The sequence below is a fragment of the Prionailurus viverrinus genome, chromosome D3 (assembly GCF_022837055.1).
Source record: "Prionailurus viverrinus isolate Anna chromosome D3, UM_Priviv_1.0, whole genome shotgun sequence".
In the NCBI taxonomy this organism is placed as follows: domain Eukaryota; kingdom Metazoa; phylum Chordata; class Mammalia; order Carnivora; family Felidae; genus Prionailurus; species Prionailurus viverrinus.
This window is the reverse complement of record NC_062572.1, coordinates 72,500,716-72,519,645: the sequence shown is the minus strand read 5'-3', so window position 1 is coordinate 72,519,645 and position 18,930 is coordinate 72,500,716.

The following is an 18,930-nucleotide window of genomic DNA, read 5'->3' as shown; positions in this document are numbered from 1 at the left end:
TTATATGCATTACTACTCCATCATTATATTTGTAGCTTATAAACATGCACAAAATATAAATTATTTAAGAATAAAGATTGAAAGAAGCTCTAATGTTCCCTTCCCACGTCCCCTGGATGATTGGAGACCACTATTCTACAGAATGGTGAAGAGAATGAGCACTTCCTTTTGTTAGTTGGATGGGAGTTTTAGGTATATGGTTCTCTCAACCAGCCTTTATGAAAGGTATTACTAAATTATTACACTCTTTTGCCACTTGTGTTAAGCACTGGGTACTATATTAAGTTATGAATCACTAAATTCTACTCCTGTAAACAATATTAAACTATATGTTAACTAACTAGAATTTAAACATTAAAAAAAAAATTATTACCCTATTTTGCTAGTGAATGAACACCAAAGAGTCAATAACTTCTAAGACTACAGATAGTAAGTGGCAATTTGACTACAGTGCTATGTGAATCCCAAAATCTTGTGCTTCTTTTTTAATTTTTTGAGGGACCTCCATACTATTTTCCAGAGTTGCTTCACCGGTTTGCATTCCTACCATCCAGCAACTAGGAACATCCAAAAGATACAGAAATGCTGATTAAAAGGGACACATGCACCCCAATGTTTATAACGGCACTATCAACAATAGCCAAGTTACAGAAAAAGCCCAAATTCCCATCGACTTATGAATGGATAAAGGAAATATGTACACACACACACAATTTGGCAATGAAAAAGGATGAAATCTTGACATTGGCAACAATGTGGATGGAACTAGAGGGAACTATGCTAAGTGAAATAATTCAGTCAGAGAAAGACATCATATGATTTTACTCGTAGGTAGAATTTGAGAAACTCAATAAACATAGGGGAAGGGGAGGAAAAATAAGATAAAAACAGAGAGGGAGGCAAACCATAAGAGACTCTTAAATACAGAGGACAAATCAAGGGTTGTGGGAGGGAGTGGGGGGGATGGGTTAAATGGGTGATGGACATTAAGGAGGACACTTTCTGGGATGAGCATTGGGTATCATGTGCAAGAAATCAATCACTACATTCTACTCCTGAAACCAAGACTACACTGTATGTTAACTAACTTGAATTTAAATTTAAAAATTTCAAAAACCAGTCTTGTGCTACTTTTACAAGCAAAAATTGAAGCATCTCCCAGAGAGACCACGTCTGAAGGGAACATCAAAGGAATGACCTTGCAGGAGCAGGTTCCATACTCAGGGAAAATCTAAGTACTCAAAAGCTCAGGCTGGGAATAAGTGGGTAAAGGTGTGTTGATAAATGTTTAACTACAGGCTCTCTAGAAGTGAGAGGGACCCCTGATTTGTAGCATTTTCCAGTTACTGAGATGTGCACAAAAGGCCTCCATGAGCCTGCAGGGGCTGGCCCCACTACCATCTGGGTGCAAGGATGAGCACAAGCCAGATCTAAGGAAGCTGTTAAACCAGTAAGACCATCTTTGCTTTGCTCACTCCCAAGTAACAAAGTTGTTAAACACTAGGCTTCTTCCCCTCTTGAGAATGGGGCACAAAATGCACAAGTTAGGAAGAGAAAAATAGGGTGTCAGTCATTCCTTAACTATTTGAGATGAGCAAAGGCTGCTTCAATGTCCATATTTCATGGCCTTAGAAAATCATGGGGCTCACTATGCATTACGGACTTGCTAATGTTGGTTTCTCCTTCCTGGTTATTCTACTTATTCATTGAACATGGAAGATATGAAAAAGAGGAAGAAATTAATTCTTATCTTATGAATCACAACGTATATTTTAAATATCATTGCTTCTATACAAAGAAATATACACAAGGTATTCATTCAAATGTATCTTCTTGGAATTATGCATTCACCATAGCACAATACCATTATAGCACCAACTTATAAAAACTGAGATGTCCAGGTAACCTCAATGTCTAGAAAATATGGGCGGTTACTTCCAGGCAAAGCATGAAATTAGTTAAGGCAACATTTTATTGCAGGATTCTTTTAGGCACTCTAAAATGTTCATTTAATGAATAAACTGATGAGTGCTATGTTCCAGAACAATGCCAAATGGAGAATATGAATATAGGACACGGGATTTATCTTCACAGAGAGACCGTGGATCCATATATACTGTACCTGTTCCAGGTCTAAGCACATCTCTAATCTCCCCCTACCCATTCCAGACCTTTGAGAGACAAAAACTGTGAGGAATAAGTTTAAAGATTCCCTGAGCTTGCACCAATGGGTTAACGAGACTTAGGGCAAAAAGCCACCACAGGGTGAAAGTGCCCCCCAGCATAGAACAAAGTGTAGAGTGGCAAGTGGCTTCCACAGGATGAAAGCATCTGAGAATAGGTAAACAGGTAAACAGGGTGAAAGACTGCCGCAACAGGGCGAAATTGCCTGGAGCTAATTAGAAAAAAAAAAAAGTGCCTTGTTGACCATGAGGTAGTGTGCTCTGTCTTACACCCTAGACTAATTAAGATAAACAGATACACCACTTCGTGCCTGCTATAAACAGCCATCTGCTGAGCGCCAGGATTTTGTTTTGTATTGACCCAAACCCCTAACACCACGTATCTTAGAAACCCCCTTTCTCTCAAACACATGAGTTAATGGTCACTGTTTTATTGTCTATTTCTGCATGTCCATCACATTTGTAAGCCTCCTGATCCTAAACACAGAGCAAGGACCCTTACTTAGGGCTCTTGTCTCCTCCTAGAAATTAGCCTCTCTCATATTCAATTCTGCATCCGGTCTCTTGCTGGACAAGAGAGAACTCCAGACTCAAAGTCTCCAACAAAAAACAACATGCTCCACAGTAATGCAAAGAAAAAGACTTCTCCTGGTTTTCCCAAATCTTTTGCAAGAGACAGATGAGGCAGAAAATCACAAACTTCTATCTGGTACCTCTACATGACTATTGGTATCACACCTCCTTGCTCTCAATAATCCCTTACATTTGTAATGGGATTTGTGCTTTTCCAAGTGTTTTTGAAATGCATCTGTCAAACAGAATCTCACTGTTGGAAGTTGTCTCAAGTCATCCCAGCTAAACAACTGTCAAGCCTTGAGTGCCCTTGACCTTACCTTGTGTGTGTGACTCACAGTAACCCTGTAGGGTGGGAAGGACACATGTTCATGCCCCTATTTCACAGATGAAGAAAAATAAAAAGATCTCATGGAAAGTTAGTGACATTGCCTGTATGGGAGGTCAGGTCTCTGGAACTCTGAGGTAGTACTGATCCTTCTCTCAAACCTCACATTTCCATGTAGATACGAGAGGCCTTAACCTGGACTGTCTCTACTCATGAAAATATCCAGTGTCCCTCAATCCTCTGACATCAGGGTGAGGAATCCCAACACAGTGCAAAAATATTCCTGCCCTTCCTATCCGTTAGCCTTATTCCCCTCTCCCCCATCACACTCCACTGTCTGTACAACACAGGAGGCTTTGCGGCCCATCAGTTGCCCTGAGCTTGAATTCCAGCTCCTGACCTTGGGTAAGTTACTTTATCCCTGGTCAGCCCATTCTTTCATCTATGAAATGTGGTCATTCTTCACTGGTGACTGTGAGAATCAAGTGAGATAAGGAATTTAAGGACTTACCTATAGGCCTGTGACAGAGGAAGCACTCAGCAAAAGCAAGCCATCTCCTCAGATAAATTTCCAGAGGGGTAGATTCACCACCTCCATTCTCAGAGTCAGAGAAAGTTGTTACAGACAAGCGTGGGCAGGAACCATGCAGCTTAATTTCCTTTTAAACGATTGGCAAATAAATGTTTTCCAACTCCATTATTAATATCATTATTGAAATAAAATGCGTTGCAATAATGTGTTCCATTGTACAAAGACAAAACTGCTTCCCTCAAGGCAGAAAAAGGAGAAGTCAACAACAGATGATAAAGAGGAACACTGGGATGATGTTTAGTAGCTTTTGCTCCCTTTTGCCAATAAATAAAAGCTATTTTATGTGGTTCCTCAATTCTAATCTTATATTTCTTGCCATTCTCATTGAGTTCCCAGAGGGGAGCCATCCTATTGCTGACATTTAATAATGCCAAACAATAATCAAGGGCTCATTAGGCCAGAGGAGGCCAGAGGAAGTGTTCAGTGTTGGCTGCTACTGGGTAGAGTCCCATTTAAAAGAGGAGGCTCTATGCCATTTTTAAAGCTGTCATGAGAAAGAAACGCCACAGACAGTGCTCAAATTGTGAATAAAAGATGATGAAGACAGTGGTAATTTTGCTTTGTGTATGGGCTAAGAAGGTTGAGGACAGGCAGAACTCAGAACTTGAGCTTGACCTTGCAGGAAGAATAGGATTCACAGCAGCTCAGAGGAGTTTTGGATCCATTCTACATTGATAAAGAGTAAGGAAAAATGAACATCTTGCTCAGGGCAGAAATGGACTACACTTTTTCCAGATTAAAATATTTCTTTTGGTACAAAGGACTAAGGCTGAAATAGGATTTTTCCCATCTGCAGAGGTGAAAACATATTACCCAAGGAAGTCCTTTGTCTTCCTTACATTCGAAGTTTTACCATATGGTACCCACCTGCCCTAATCTACACACTGAATAATTCTCCTCTGTATGCCTCCTGGTTCCAGAAGAGCTTGGCCAATGCCAGCACACAGCTATTGTCTGCACATCCTGCCTCTCTAGCAGTATCAAATCACACTGGGCCAAAACACTTAGGGAAACTGGGAGCCTATGTTGGTATTTAGGAAGGAAGGCTTCAGATAAACTGAATTTTTTGCTCAGAGTTAACAAGCTGAACACTTGGCACTGAAATATTTCAAGTAATGATTAAGTCCACTCTTCTATTTGAATGGACAGGCTAGTGAAGGGAACTGAACCCTTACCTGATCATCTGAGAAGCACAGATCTTTAGGTTAATCATTTATTTGAGAATCAAGTATCATCATCTCACACTGGACAGACTGAGAGCTGAGTCTATGGCAAATCTCAAGAAAGAAATCAAGAGGAACTGTTACTTTTCCTCTTTCCTTTTAAAAACTAAATTCATGATATCAATTTGTTTTCATGTGACATGTCTCTTTCCCTTGAAAGGCAGTAAAAGAAAAACCAGTTAATTACAATTTTTTGAAGCTGGAGCATGGTTAATCCAGGCTTTACTATATTTTACAAATCTCCTCAAAAGTCACAACCTTAAATTTATTTTCTACGTAGCCACCCTCAACATATGGTGTGCAAAGAAACTGGAAGTGATGCTACTTATTATAGTAATACTTCGTTTATCTGATAGTTATTTTTTCAGATAAGCAAAACATTGCTTTTTAAAATTGTGCTTTTTATTCAAGTTGTTTTAAATTCGTCCCTTTATCCCCTGCCTCACAAAATGACCTTCAATTACTGCTATAAAATAGTGATACCCTTAAGAGCCCTCTTGGCAGGTAGGGTAAGTCAGTTTATCTCCACTGCCATTTAAAATGTACAAACGTATTACAAAATGAAAAAGAGATACTGAAGATCATGCGAATTAAATACAAGAGTAAATAGTTCTCAAGTATCTGAAAAAAAAATCATATGACCAGGACACCATATATGTATTTAACATTCAACATATGTGAAAATGAACAAGGTGTTATCAGTGACTATAACAAAGGTATAAACAAGTACTGCTCCAGGATAACAAGGTTATACTATAGACACGGACAGTGCATATATATTTGGGCCATGGAGTTTCTTCTTTGAATTCCAATCTGGTTCCTGACAGTATTCCAGAAACTTTGTTTGTTCATCCATCCACCCATCCATTCTAAGCTAAAGGATTATTACCTAGTCTTTTCTACGTGCAAAGCTTTGTGCTAGGCACTGAAAGTATGTGAAAATGGAAACACACACACACACACACAGATCATATAGTTCAAGCTGCCAGATATAAATAAGTGAGGTGTTTCTAAAGCTGGTACTCAACTTATAAAGAGATTCTTGGTTGCTGAACTAGTGTTAGATTTCTGACTTTTTAGATTTACTTGAGACTTTGATTCACCCTCCCAAGCAGATCAGTTAACTACAACTTTGCAATTTACCATGGGCTGACTACAGTAAGGATCCAAAGGACACAGTATTAGTGGAAGGAAATGTAACAGCAGTGCTAGAGCTTACAGAAAATATTTGGGGGGCAGGTAGCGGTCACCAGAATTTTACCTTACATTCTTCGGGGGTTCAAACTATCTTGTCAGGCAACAAACATCAAAGTCTTAGACACAGAGGTCAGGAAATGGAGCGTTTCAAGCCTCATTAAAGAGTGTGACAATTATAGGAAGAGAGAGATGTGTACTTAAAATAGGCCAGGACACTTAGCCCCAGACACAAATGACTATGTAGTTATCTCAACCTGTTAAAAAATAATTACCATCCAGGGAAAAGACATTGCTATGGACAGACTTAGTGTACATAGTGAATGTAGCCAATTTTTGCAGAGAGGGCAGGATGAGGAAGGAAGCTTGAGAAGGGGTCTCAATTAAGTACCAGTATTCACTCTGCTAAATGCTCCCTGCACAGACCTAGGGGCTGATTATCCTCTCTCCTGAGAGGGAATCTTGCCAGCCCCTCTCTCAGAAGCTCACCTTCTGCTATGCTGCCTCAGGCAGCTCTGAAACTCAATGACAGCCAGACTCCACAAAAGCCACAGGATTAAGAGACAACTGAGGAGACCTCTGATGATACCACAGAAGTGCCTGACTGTGGTCATTTTTAATTGATTCCTTGAAATTTTTGATAGGAAAAGATGCTAAACTACATGGCTTCTAATCCCTCTGGCTACAACCAAGGGAGTTCCCTGTGTTTGTCCCAACATGATAAGGAAATGGTGACATGATGAGGAGTCTGGTGGCCACAACAGGTTCTGATTCTTATCCTCCGTGACTCCCTCCTCAACCCCGATTCCGGAGGCGATATAGTTGCTTCTGCCACAATTGCTCATAATTCCAGTGAATTAATGTTTCCCTTCATACACACATGGACTACTGTAGGAAGAAATCTCCTTCCCCTCTATTCAGTTTATATAGGCCTGGAGATTTGAAATCTTTTCTATGAAATGGGTAAAACAAACAAAAAGAATAAAACACCCACAAAAGCAGAGAAATAAGTAAGTTCCACAGACCACCAGTCCCAGTCATACTGCCCATCAGAATAACCAGGAGAACTTAAATACATATTCCACACCCCCACACACCCAACCCATAAATTAAACTTTCAAGGGTTAAGACCTAGGAATTAGTATTTTTATTAAAATACTCAGATGCATTTATTCATCAGTCAGCACTATTTTTGGACCAAACTTGGGAACCACTGCTCTAATTTCCTGATCTTATCCAACCTAATCTAGCCAAATCAACATTGATGCAATTCTGTCTTATGACATCTGGCAGCATCCATACCCTCATCGCAAAGAGATGCACAAAATTGTAAATAAGCTCTTATAAGCAAAGTCCCTTTCTGCGTAAATAATAAAACATATCCTATCTCAAAACACACGTACAGATATTCTGACCGTTACTGACGTAAAAACAATAATAGAGTCTTAACACTGAGAGGATTTTATATGGTGGTGAAATTCGTCAGAGAATTTCTGATTCTTAGACTTCCAGCTTCAGCATGCCTACTTCAACTATTTGTAAGCTTGCACTATCTTTATCCATGCATGAATAACTCAAACTGATGAAATAGTTTTCGTTATAGTGAATCCATATCTCTTTTTTTTTTTCAAACTGGCCTTGTTTCTGCCCTCTACAGTAACCCAGAACAAATTGACCCCTCTATGATGACTTCTGAAATATTTGAAGACCACGGGTATATTGTAATTTATCTTCTTTAACCTACCCCTCCCTCATAACCTTTTATATGAGCTACTACCAAGCCATGTCTCACTCATCCTGAATTACTTTTGGCCTGAATACTGAACTTCATAGGTGTTTTGAGCTTTAGGGATCATCTGTGATATTAACTATTTTATGTTTATTAGTCAGAATAGCCTAGCCTATACAACCTTGAAATCTCAGTGACTTAATAATGTTTATATCCTGCTCACATTTATCCAACATGGCTAGCAAGGGGCTCTACTCTACACAGTCACTCAGGGACCAGGCGGGACCACATAAAATCTCAACCCTCCACAACTGCTGTAGAAGTATAGAAGAGAACTAGCATTTCAAACCACCTCATAAATGTGTTGCTTGCAGTCCATTGGCTGAAAATAGTTGCATGGCTAGTTAGTGGCAAGTAATCTGAGTGGTGTGGAGTAAACATCTCATAATAAGTAAATGAGCTAATCCTCATTTTTGCTATTTAAAGTGTAATAACTGTATCTACTACATAGGTGTACAAGACGCTGATAAAAGCTTACAGCAGGACAAGTCATGGATAAAATCTGAGAGCACTACTCCAGAGGCTTCTCTAACTCAACTTAGCATCTTTTAGCTGAAGATGTTCTATGTTGATCATATACAAAGCAATCAATTCCAAGCCCAGAGAAAATAATTAAGAATCTCCAGATTCCCCTTTCTTCACCTTATCCTAACTTCAGAGTGCATACAGATCATGCTACAAAGAGAAGATAATGCGGCCTCCAATGGGGAAACAACTACACATGGACACCAAACCAACCAAAATAAATTTACTAACCTGATTGAGCAGAAAACACTGATACGTGTTTTTGAAATTGGAGATGTGATGGCCACCTAGCCCCTTATTACCTATGGGCCACTGGGACTGCTCCTCTCACCAGGCAGATTAACCATGAACTATTATATGAACCATTATCGTAGTCACTATCAATTCTAAGAGATCCTCAACAGATCTTAATGTAATATTGTTCCTACAAGTGAGAGCTGGAGGAAGTCCAAGAGATGGAACGATTTAACTTCTAATTCTAAACCCTAATGAATATACACATGCATACAGTTCATCCATACATCAAGGCCCAGGGAACAGAGATGACATAATTAGTTAATGGCACAACAGAGCAAGCATCCAAGTCTCTTCATCTTTATCTCTATCTTCCTTGCTCTTCCCAGGTAATGATGGTGATCATACCAGCTAATTGTAGGTCAGAGTAATGTCATACTCTGACTTCAGTCAGGCTGCTTCTGTTGTCTAGAAGGCTTCCCTCTACACCTTTCTCTGTGAGGTGAGAGTCCACTCTTAAAGATTAGCTGCTATCTGACCAATATCATTTATTAATTTTATTATCCCTATATCCTTCAGTAAATAAGATCTTGAAACTCTACAAAAGCAAAAGGAAAAAATTCTGCCAGAGTCTGAGCAGATATGTTAGAGTTTTCAGCCACAGCTCACAAGATAATTCTTCAGAGCTATTTTCACTCCCAATTTGATTGGCGTTGTGAACCCTAGAGAATATCTCCAATGCTCTCAGGACTGGACATTGCAAGAGCAGTGGTCTCATCAATTCCCCTTCGGCCAACCAGGAGAAACATATCCTGAGTATACCTAAGATTTAATTAATGCATCTCACTAAGAGAAGTTTTGCTCATTACAATGGCTTCTGGAGTGTTATTGCTAGAAAACATTCTAGTAAGTGGACCGTAAACCTCTAAATTATTTCTAACATTAAGTATTTGGAAGTAACATTTATACTCCCCTATTCTCAACCAGAAATTCCTAGAGAGTGAAGATTTCTACAACTATCCCTTGGTCTGTTTTCATTTAAAGAACTGAACTATAAGTATCAATAAGGACCACCACTAGTCTGTGTTTAACTATTAATTATGCTCATATTATATATTCTCTGAACCAAACCAGACATATTATTTTATAAGATAGATTTAAAATATCTTCATAGCACCCTAACAGATACTCTTACAATTAGTAAGGTATGAATGATAGTTTTACCAAATTGGTCTTCCAACCATCTTATCACTTCCAAAATTAGAAGACTCACACTTAATAAATCAGGTACCCAGATATTCCTATTTTTGAGAGAGAGAGAGAGAGAGAGAGAGAGAGAGAGAGAGAGAGAGAGAGCAAACAGGGAAGGGACAGAGAGAGAGAGGGAGACACAGAATCTGAAGCAGGATCCAGGCTCTGAGCTGTCAGCGCAGAGCCCGACTTGGGGCTGAAACCCACAAAACGAGATTATGACCAGAGCCAAAGTGGGACACTTCACCAACTGAGCCACCCAGGTGTCCTTCCTTATGTTACTTTTAAAAGACAGAAAGCCAAACCTTCCAAGTTAAACTTCTCATGACTATTTTAGTAGAAACAGTTTGTGTGTGTCCATTCTTCTTTTTGCCACCTGAGTTTATACCATTTATGGCATGTATAAATACTAATGGTTTTTTGTTTACCTGTTTTCTATTGCACACCTCTATTTAAGACACAGCAGAGAGGGCGTCTGGGTGGCTTAGTCAGTTAAGTGTCCAGCTTTGACTCAGGTCATGATCTCACAGTTTGCAAGTTCAAGCCCCACTTTGGGCTGTGCACTGTCAGTGTGGATAAGTAAAGTAGAATGTTCTATTTAGTTTTATTTATCTTCTGGCATCTAGGTTATAGAAAATTACTAAGACCTGTGATGAGTTTTTTTAAAACAGATTTATAGCAGTGGAAATATTTAGAGAATGGGACATCATTCCATTTCTAAATTTTTTACCTTACTTCTATTTTCCAAATAGAGGTTTTTTTTTATCTTACTTCTACTAACTAGTTACAATTAAAAACTGAGAAATCAAGGAACTGTATGATGGTAATGAAAACTGAACTGTTATTCACATAGTCTCTACACTTTCTGGATGTTTCCAAAGCCAGGAATTGTTACTAGTCTCCATGCTCTTTTCTTGAGAAAATCTACTAGGGAAAGAAACATACATTCTCCAATTTGTGTAAATGGAGAATTTCTCAGAAAAGAGATGAGGGCATGAAACTCTCAACGTGTTTTAGGGAGCAGTTAGCACTTCAGTGTGTCTGGATCACAGGGTAAAAACGAGAATACCAGATGAGATGAAGGTGGAGACTCTGACAAGGATTCATCATGGAAGGCCTTGGGCTACCATATAGAAGCACATGGACTTTATCATAGAAATAAGGGGGAAGAAGAGATAATATTGTTGGTTTTAGTTGTAAAAGAGAATTCTTGTCTAGAGTATTCTCAATTGCTGAAATATATGTACAGTATACCAAGGTTATAAACAAACCTGTAAGTGTTTATATGTGGTTTATAGGCACAGGAAAATAAAGTCAAAATAAACTCAGTAGTTACCATCATGGAGTGGTTTTGAGGTGATGAGAGGGAATTTTTAAATATATTATTTGAATTTTCACAACAAGCACCTATTTACTTTTTAAATTAAAAAGAAAGCTCAATCTGGCAGCAGTGTTGATGTGCAAGACCAGAAATGAAGAAACCAATTAAGAAGCTGTTGCAATTTAATTGCCCAAATGATAGACAATGAGAGTCTAAACAGAATCCGTGGCATCAGGTACAGGGAGGAGGAGATGGATTTGAATTATATTAAGGATTCAGGCTAAGAACATGGTGACATTGGCTCTAGAATGAATGAGCAAGAGCGGCTTAAAAGGACTTCCAGGTTTCTAGCTAAAGTGACTCAGTCACCAGCATAGGATATATAGCCTGAAAAACAAAATGTATGGAAATATATACCTTCAGGTTTGGTAATGTTTGAAACATCGATGAGTTATCTGGGCAATATGGAGGTCATCACGGAATTAGATTTATCTATCTAGATCTACAACAAAAAGTTAGGCTTGTTATTGGCAGAGAGAAGTATAGAATCAAGTATGCTAATTATATGAGGTAGTGTCCCAGCAGGAATCAGAATGAACCCCACATGGTTAAGGTGAAGGAAATTAATAGCAGGGGTATGGGGAAAGGAACAAACCTCCTGCCTCCATCTTCCTGATGCCTATTCACCAAACCAAATCAAAAGGAAGGCAGAGGTCAAGAGAGTTCTGGATTATGCAAGTTCACAGAACCCAGCCTCCAGGGACACAGAGGTAAGCAAACAGAGAAAAAATCTGTAAGTGAACAGTCATTATCACACTGACTCCTATTTGAGCATCTCCTCTAGGGAGTCTACAATAACCTGAGGGAAGGAGAACAAAATGACACATATGAAATAATTATAAAGAAGCTGTCCTGGACTTGTGATCATGGAAACTTGGGTTCCAATCCCTACTCTGCCACTTACTGGCTATGTGACTGGACAATTTACATTTCTCTAAGCCTTCATCTGTAAAACGAAGACAAAGATACTTAGGTTACAGAATTATCATAATTAGATTTTTTTATGTAAATGTTTAGCCCAATGCTTGTTGTAAACTAAGACCTTAATAAATGATAAGAGGAAAAGGGAATGACGACAATGACTATGAATGGCAATTGTTGCTCATTCAGATCCTAAAAAGATTAGAAGGACATAGAATAAACAGAGGTTTTCAAGGTACAGGTTGAATGAGAGGGAAGATTTAAAGAAGTGCATGGGGAATACAAGCACGCTTGGCTGAGGAGTTGTGAACAGCCCAGTTTGTTCCGTAAGAGGACCGTAAGAGGACCAATGGAGGGCTTACTTACTCTTAAGCCATCTCTGAGAGCCAGCAGCACAGGAAAGAGGTCCCGTATTTAAATCATCCTGATCACCTCCTGTCAGTTGACCATCAGCTCTTCTCTAAGAAAATATTTTTTCAATGTCCTCATACGCTATTCTCTTGGGGGGCTGAGTACAATTTTGCAAGTGGTAAGTAATGTTAAAAGAACAAATCTCAGGAATACACATTCTCCTAAGTCAGAGCACAGAATGTAGCTCAAGGGGTTGAACCAAGACCTAGTTTTCACAAAGTTTCCTTGACAGAAAGAAGCTTCTGGTATTCTCCAAACACCTTTGATTTCCAATGGCATAATTCTAATCTACTCCTTATATTCTCACGTCTCTTTATATCTGCCTCATTTTATGTCCAAGTTGTTGCAAGTATATTGATGTTAACATCCCTAACAGTGTAAGGTCATTAAAAGAGATATCTCTCGTACCTATTGTAGCTATGGTTCCCAAGTACAAACTTGTACCAGAATCATCTGGGATACTTGCTAAACCATAGACTCAAAGACAAAGTGCTTTAATTCTGTCAATCTAGCATGAGACCCAGAGGTCTATTTTTTTTTTTAATTTTAGTTAATGTAAAGTGCAATGTTGGTTTCAGGAGTAGAATTCAGTGATTCATCACTTACATACAACATCCAGTGCTCATCATGACGAGATGTCCTCCTTAATACCCATCATCCACCACCTCCCTCCATCAACCTACAGTTTATCTTCTATCGTTAAGACTCTTGTGGCTTGTTTCCCTCTCTTCTCTCCCCCCTTCCCATATTTTGATCTGTTTTGTTTCTTAAATTCCACATATAAGTGAAATCCTGTGGTACTTGTCTTTCTCTGACTTATTTTGCTTAGCATAACACATTATAGTTCCATCCACATCTTTGCAAATGTCAAGATTCCATTCTTTTTGATGGCTGAGTAATATTCCGTGGTGTGTATGTATGTATGTATGTATGTATGTGTACATGTACACACACACACATACACACACACACACACACATCTTCTGATCTTCTTTATCCATTCATTAGTCAATGGACATTTGGGCACTCTCCATGGGTTGGCTACTGTTGATAATGCTACTATAAACATTGGGTGCATGTACCCCTTCAAATCTGTGTTTTTATATTACTTTAGGTAAATAGCTAATAGTGCAATTGCTGGATCATAGGGTAGTTCTATTTTTAGGGGTTTTGGGGGGTTTTGTTGTTGTTGTTTTGAGGAACCTCCATACTGTTCTCCAGAGTGGCTGTACCAGTTTGCATTTCCACAAACAGTGTAAAAGGGTTCCCCTTTATCCACATCCTGGCCAATACCTGTTGTTTCTTGTGTTGTTATTTTTAGCCACTCTGACTGGTATTGAGGTGGTATCTCATCATGGTTTTTCTTTCTATAATTTTTTAAAGTTTTCCAAGGAATTCAGATATACATTCATTTTGAGGAACATCTGATACTCAGCTACTAGGACATTATCCCCAACACCTAAAACCAACGGCTAGTACACAGAGGAGAAAGTAGTGCCCTAATTAGGAAAATGTTTTTTTTTATCCCATGCTAAGACATTTTATTCTGAAGACAGAAATGCAGAAAATATTTAGGAAGGAAAGGGACATAGTAAGGTACATATTTTACACGAACTATTCTAACCACCATAGAAAGGTACTGCTCTAGAACTAGAGAAAATATCTGAGGCTGAGCAGTAATTATGGCAAACTCTGAGTGTTAGGTGGATTAGAACTGGGAGCACGGGAAGTGGAGAGGGAAGAGATGTGAATGTCTTCAGCAAGAAGAAACAGGAATTAATGATCAAGTAGATGTGGGGAGGAAAGGCAGACAGAAGTGACAACCACTCTGTTTCTGACTTGAGATCTGAGGGAGATTACAGAAAGTGTAACAGATTTGGAGTCAGGGAAATCGTTTCCAGGAAGGATGTTATCAGCCAAATGGTTGAGCTGACATTCATAATCCAATATCATGGCCAGGTGGTTCTATATCATTTGATACATTAATCTCATAAGAGCCACCTGGAGCCCAGGTTTAACTATGGGAGTTATTGGTATACAGGTGTTAGGATGAAGCTACGTTATGTAGCACAATATTCCAGGGAGTGTATGTTGATTAGCAATAGACTAAGAAAGCAAAACATCTGTGAAATAGGTTAAAGACAAAAAAATAAAAAACGCAAAGAAAAAGCTGTAAAATAGTAAGTAATGAGCTCTCCGTCATAGGAGTTACTCATGCAGAAGGCACATGTCATAATTGGATAGTTGTTGCATTAGGCATAGGGCTGAGTCCAGTGCAGGGGGCATCATATCAGTACATAGATATCAGAGCACAAAAAAAGAAACGGATTTTTCACCATTAAGTGATCGTGGATGAATTAAATGATCTCTTAAAGCCTCCATTTTTTTTTCTACTTTATTCTATAAAGTATCCACAGAACTGCTGTAAATATGAAAACATCTTTAAATATCCACTTAAATACCCATTCCTTCTCCTACTTTTAATCCACACATAAAAATTTCAAGAAAGAGTGATGAAGTGTCGTCTTTCATCAGTTACCTGTCCAAGTCTTCTCATTTTACAAGGCCCTCATGACCACATAACTTTAAATTCTGTTGTCATTTTTTTCTATATGGATAATGAGTACTTTTTTTTTGGATTTTGTAGGAGAGGCTACTGTGTTGGGAGAGGATTGAACAATACTTCCAAATCTAAAGTTCTTGTTACCACATTCTAGAAAATAGGGGGGAACTGAAATTAAGCTTCTCCCCAGCAGTTTGTGAAAGCCATTCTTTCGATCCTCTTGAATTTTGGGACTGTTGCCCATCTTTTTCTGGCATCTATCCCACTCTCTTGATTTCTGAAAGATTATCAGCACGTTATATACAAACCATCATAATCTTTACAGCAGAAAAGATCTTTTCCTCCTAGGTAAAACAACAAGGTTTAATTTTCTCTTACCTAAATGCCAACAAAGGAAAGAAGCCATTTAATTATTTGTCTTTTAAAACATGTTTTTCACTGCATTTGCAAAGGTTTACAAGGAATACATCTAGTGCTTAATTGCTTGTAGCTAGGGAATACAATTATTCTTCTGGAGTCTACCAAATATTTATTATGATTGCCTCTGCCTAGGTTTCAGGCTCATACCACAAAGACTGAAACTAATTGAGCCCAAACCCCAAAGCTATTAAATGATGGCAGATTCATGTTGAAAAACGGGGGTAATGTCAAGCATTTGACATGGGGGGTTGGGGGCAGGAGGAGTGGTGTTAATGTATTTTTCTGTGTGGCTAGAAAAAAACTGATTGACAGAATTCATTCTTTGCCACATAATTATGTACTTCGTTGTTGACCCATCTGGTCCCCTTAACAGTGTGCTAATACCATCATAAAACAATCAGATTAAATTGGTCTTCTGGTGATCAATGGTTAATATGGTTTCATACAAATTATTCTTAGACTGTGAAGCCTTTCCTATTAAAATTATGAACAGAGCACTACATGCTGACAGGGCCTTTCCCAATATTTGAGTGTGTGGACTAGAAATCATAAAGTCTTTCAGCATCTTTTTGACAGCATTTTTTTACAGAGTATGATTCAAACTCAAAGTCTCCTGGACAACCCCTTGCTTATACCTAACATTTCTTACAGATCTGCAACTGTCCATCCTTGACTGTTTTTTAACCCCCATCTCTACTTAAAACCACACAGCCACATATTGTCACAGTAAAACGCTTACTGAAAGGAATTAAAAATGCTAACAGAAGTCCGTAACAATAGTTAAAGAGAAAAGAAGGAAAAGGGAGAGCAAATCCCAGCCACCTCAGAGTTCCAGCACTCAAAAAAAGGGCCCTGAGTTGCACACGAGAAAGCAGGTACTCATAGGAACTTCAGCTATTCTACCTCCTTAATAACTCTTGATTTCCTGTCAATACCCTAACTCAGAACCTCACCTTTCCCCTTACCCTGCAGCCAGTCCACACTGACTCCTCTTCCTAAAGCCCAGAACTGATCATGTTACTCCCCTATCTCCCCTTCCTTGATGACTTCCCATTACTTACAACAAGGTTCCTATTTCCAAGAAAAGTATTCAAGTTTTCCATATCCTTATCCCTGCCTATTTGGGACTTATTTATTAGTGTTACTTATCATGCACTCATAACTCTAGCCACCCTAAAACGCTCCCTGGTCGTGGAGCATGACAGGCTCTTTCATGTCTCTGCCTCCTCGCTGAGAGATTTCCTGTCTCTAATTCTCTTCCCCACAGTTTTGTTATTGTTCTTAAATCTATTCAATAACCACTTTGGGAAACAGTTTGAAATTACCAAGTAAAGTGAATCATATGCCTACTCTATGACCCAACCATTTCATTCTCAAATGTATACAAGAAAAACGTATGTACCTATGCATCAAGAAGCACATAAAAGGGGTGCCTGGGTGGCTCAGTGCATTAAGCATCCGATGCTTGATTTCAGCTCAGGTCATGATCTAAAGGTATGTAAGATGGAGCCCTGAGTCAGACTCTGCACTGACAGCATGGCACCTACATGGGATTCTTTGTCTCTCTCTGCCCCTCTCAACTATCATACACTCCCTCTCTCAACTATTTTTTGAAAAAGCACATGAAAGAAATGTTCTCAGCATCATTATTTGTAAGAAACAAATGCTAGTGAAAACAAACTTACATCAACAGTCAGGTACATAAGTGCAGTATACACATCAAGTAGAACACCTTTAATGAAAAACTACAATATGCAACAACACTTAGAAACAACATGTTAAAACAACCCAACATGGAAGAATACACACTGTGTGATTATACTCATGTCAAGTTCAAGTATGTATGGAACTAGTCTGTGGTGTTAAATGTCAGGACAATGTTTACTTGAGGGAGGAAGGATGGGCAGTAACTGGCAGGAGACATGATGCTCAAAATGTTTTACTTCTACTTCAAAATAACTCCTCTACCTATAGACTTAAGGTTTGGGTATGTTTCTGTATGTATGTTATATAGAATGAAAGGGTTTTTTTTCCTATTTTTCAATGTCAAGATTAATTACTAGCTTAAAGTCGCAGCTGAGCTCTCTCATTCAGAATTAGTTTTTCTCTGAGTTCCCTATGGGCCTGATTTTTTCTCACTCATGGCACTTAATTAACATGCCTTGAATTTTAGGCATGATGATTACATATGACATGGGTTAGGTAATTAAAAAGACCCTTTTTAACTAAAGTAAAGAAAGAGAAAACTGGGAAGAAAGATGTGATGACTAAATCTGGGTTTTGCTGGACTCCTCAACCTAACAATGGTAAACAATTATCCTGACCAGGTCCTTCAGCTCAAGTCAAATTCCTCTTTCTCACAGGTGCTCCTTATGCAGCTATGCAATGTTTTTTTTTTTTCTTCCTTGGTGAAAAGGGTACATTATGTGGTATATTTCCAAATATTGGAAAGCAATGAGCAAAGAAGCCTCCTAAAAAATGACCCAATGTTGTGCTTCACAATATTTACAGGGACACGGTTCACAAAAACCAAGTAAGCCATCTCCCAGAGCTCAGCAGCACCATTCAGTCCTCAATTCGAGCTTTCCAGGAGCACAAAGTGAAGCTGTCAGCTTCACCTACACTTACAAACCTAGACCTGCAGAAACTCTATTGCTCATATCCTCACAATCAGACATAATTCTGCAGGAAAATCCATTTTACTGCTTCTTGTAATCCCAGGTGGCCAAGGTATCAGCCTCCTAGGGGCATGTGTAAGTTGCCTTGAAGCCATTTAGTCCTGACCCTCTTTCTCAGAGAAAACAATCCTCCTGAGACTGAGTTTTTCATAAAGTCACAGAGCAGTCCTAGATGGCTGCATCACCTAACTCTCTGTGCTCAAGCCTGTCTTGCCCTCTACCTGTACACTCCCCCCCCCAACACACATGTATGATGGGGCTTACTAAGGACATTCCCTATAGTATCATTCCCTATAGTACACTTTGCCCATTGTAGATAGTTGTTTCTTTACCAACTGAATGAAATATGGAACAGTGTGGAAATCATTCCCTTGGCTCAGTTTTTCAAAGTATGTGGAACGGGCCATGATTCATCTGTGCCAGAAAGATGCTTTCAGCTTTTAAATGCCCAATTGCATTTTTTTTCTTTATACAATTCCTATTTTAAATGAAGGAAGGAAGAAAAGGAAAGTAGGGGATTTCTTAAAATGTTTTTTTTTTTGAAAGAGAGCGGGGGAGGGGGCGGGCAAAGAGAGAGGGAGACACAGAATCCAAAGTAGGCTCCAGGCTCTGAGCTGTCAGCACAGAGCCCAACACGGGGCTCGAACATATGAACCATGAGATC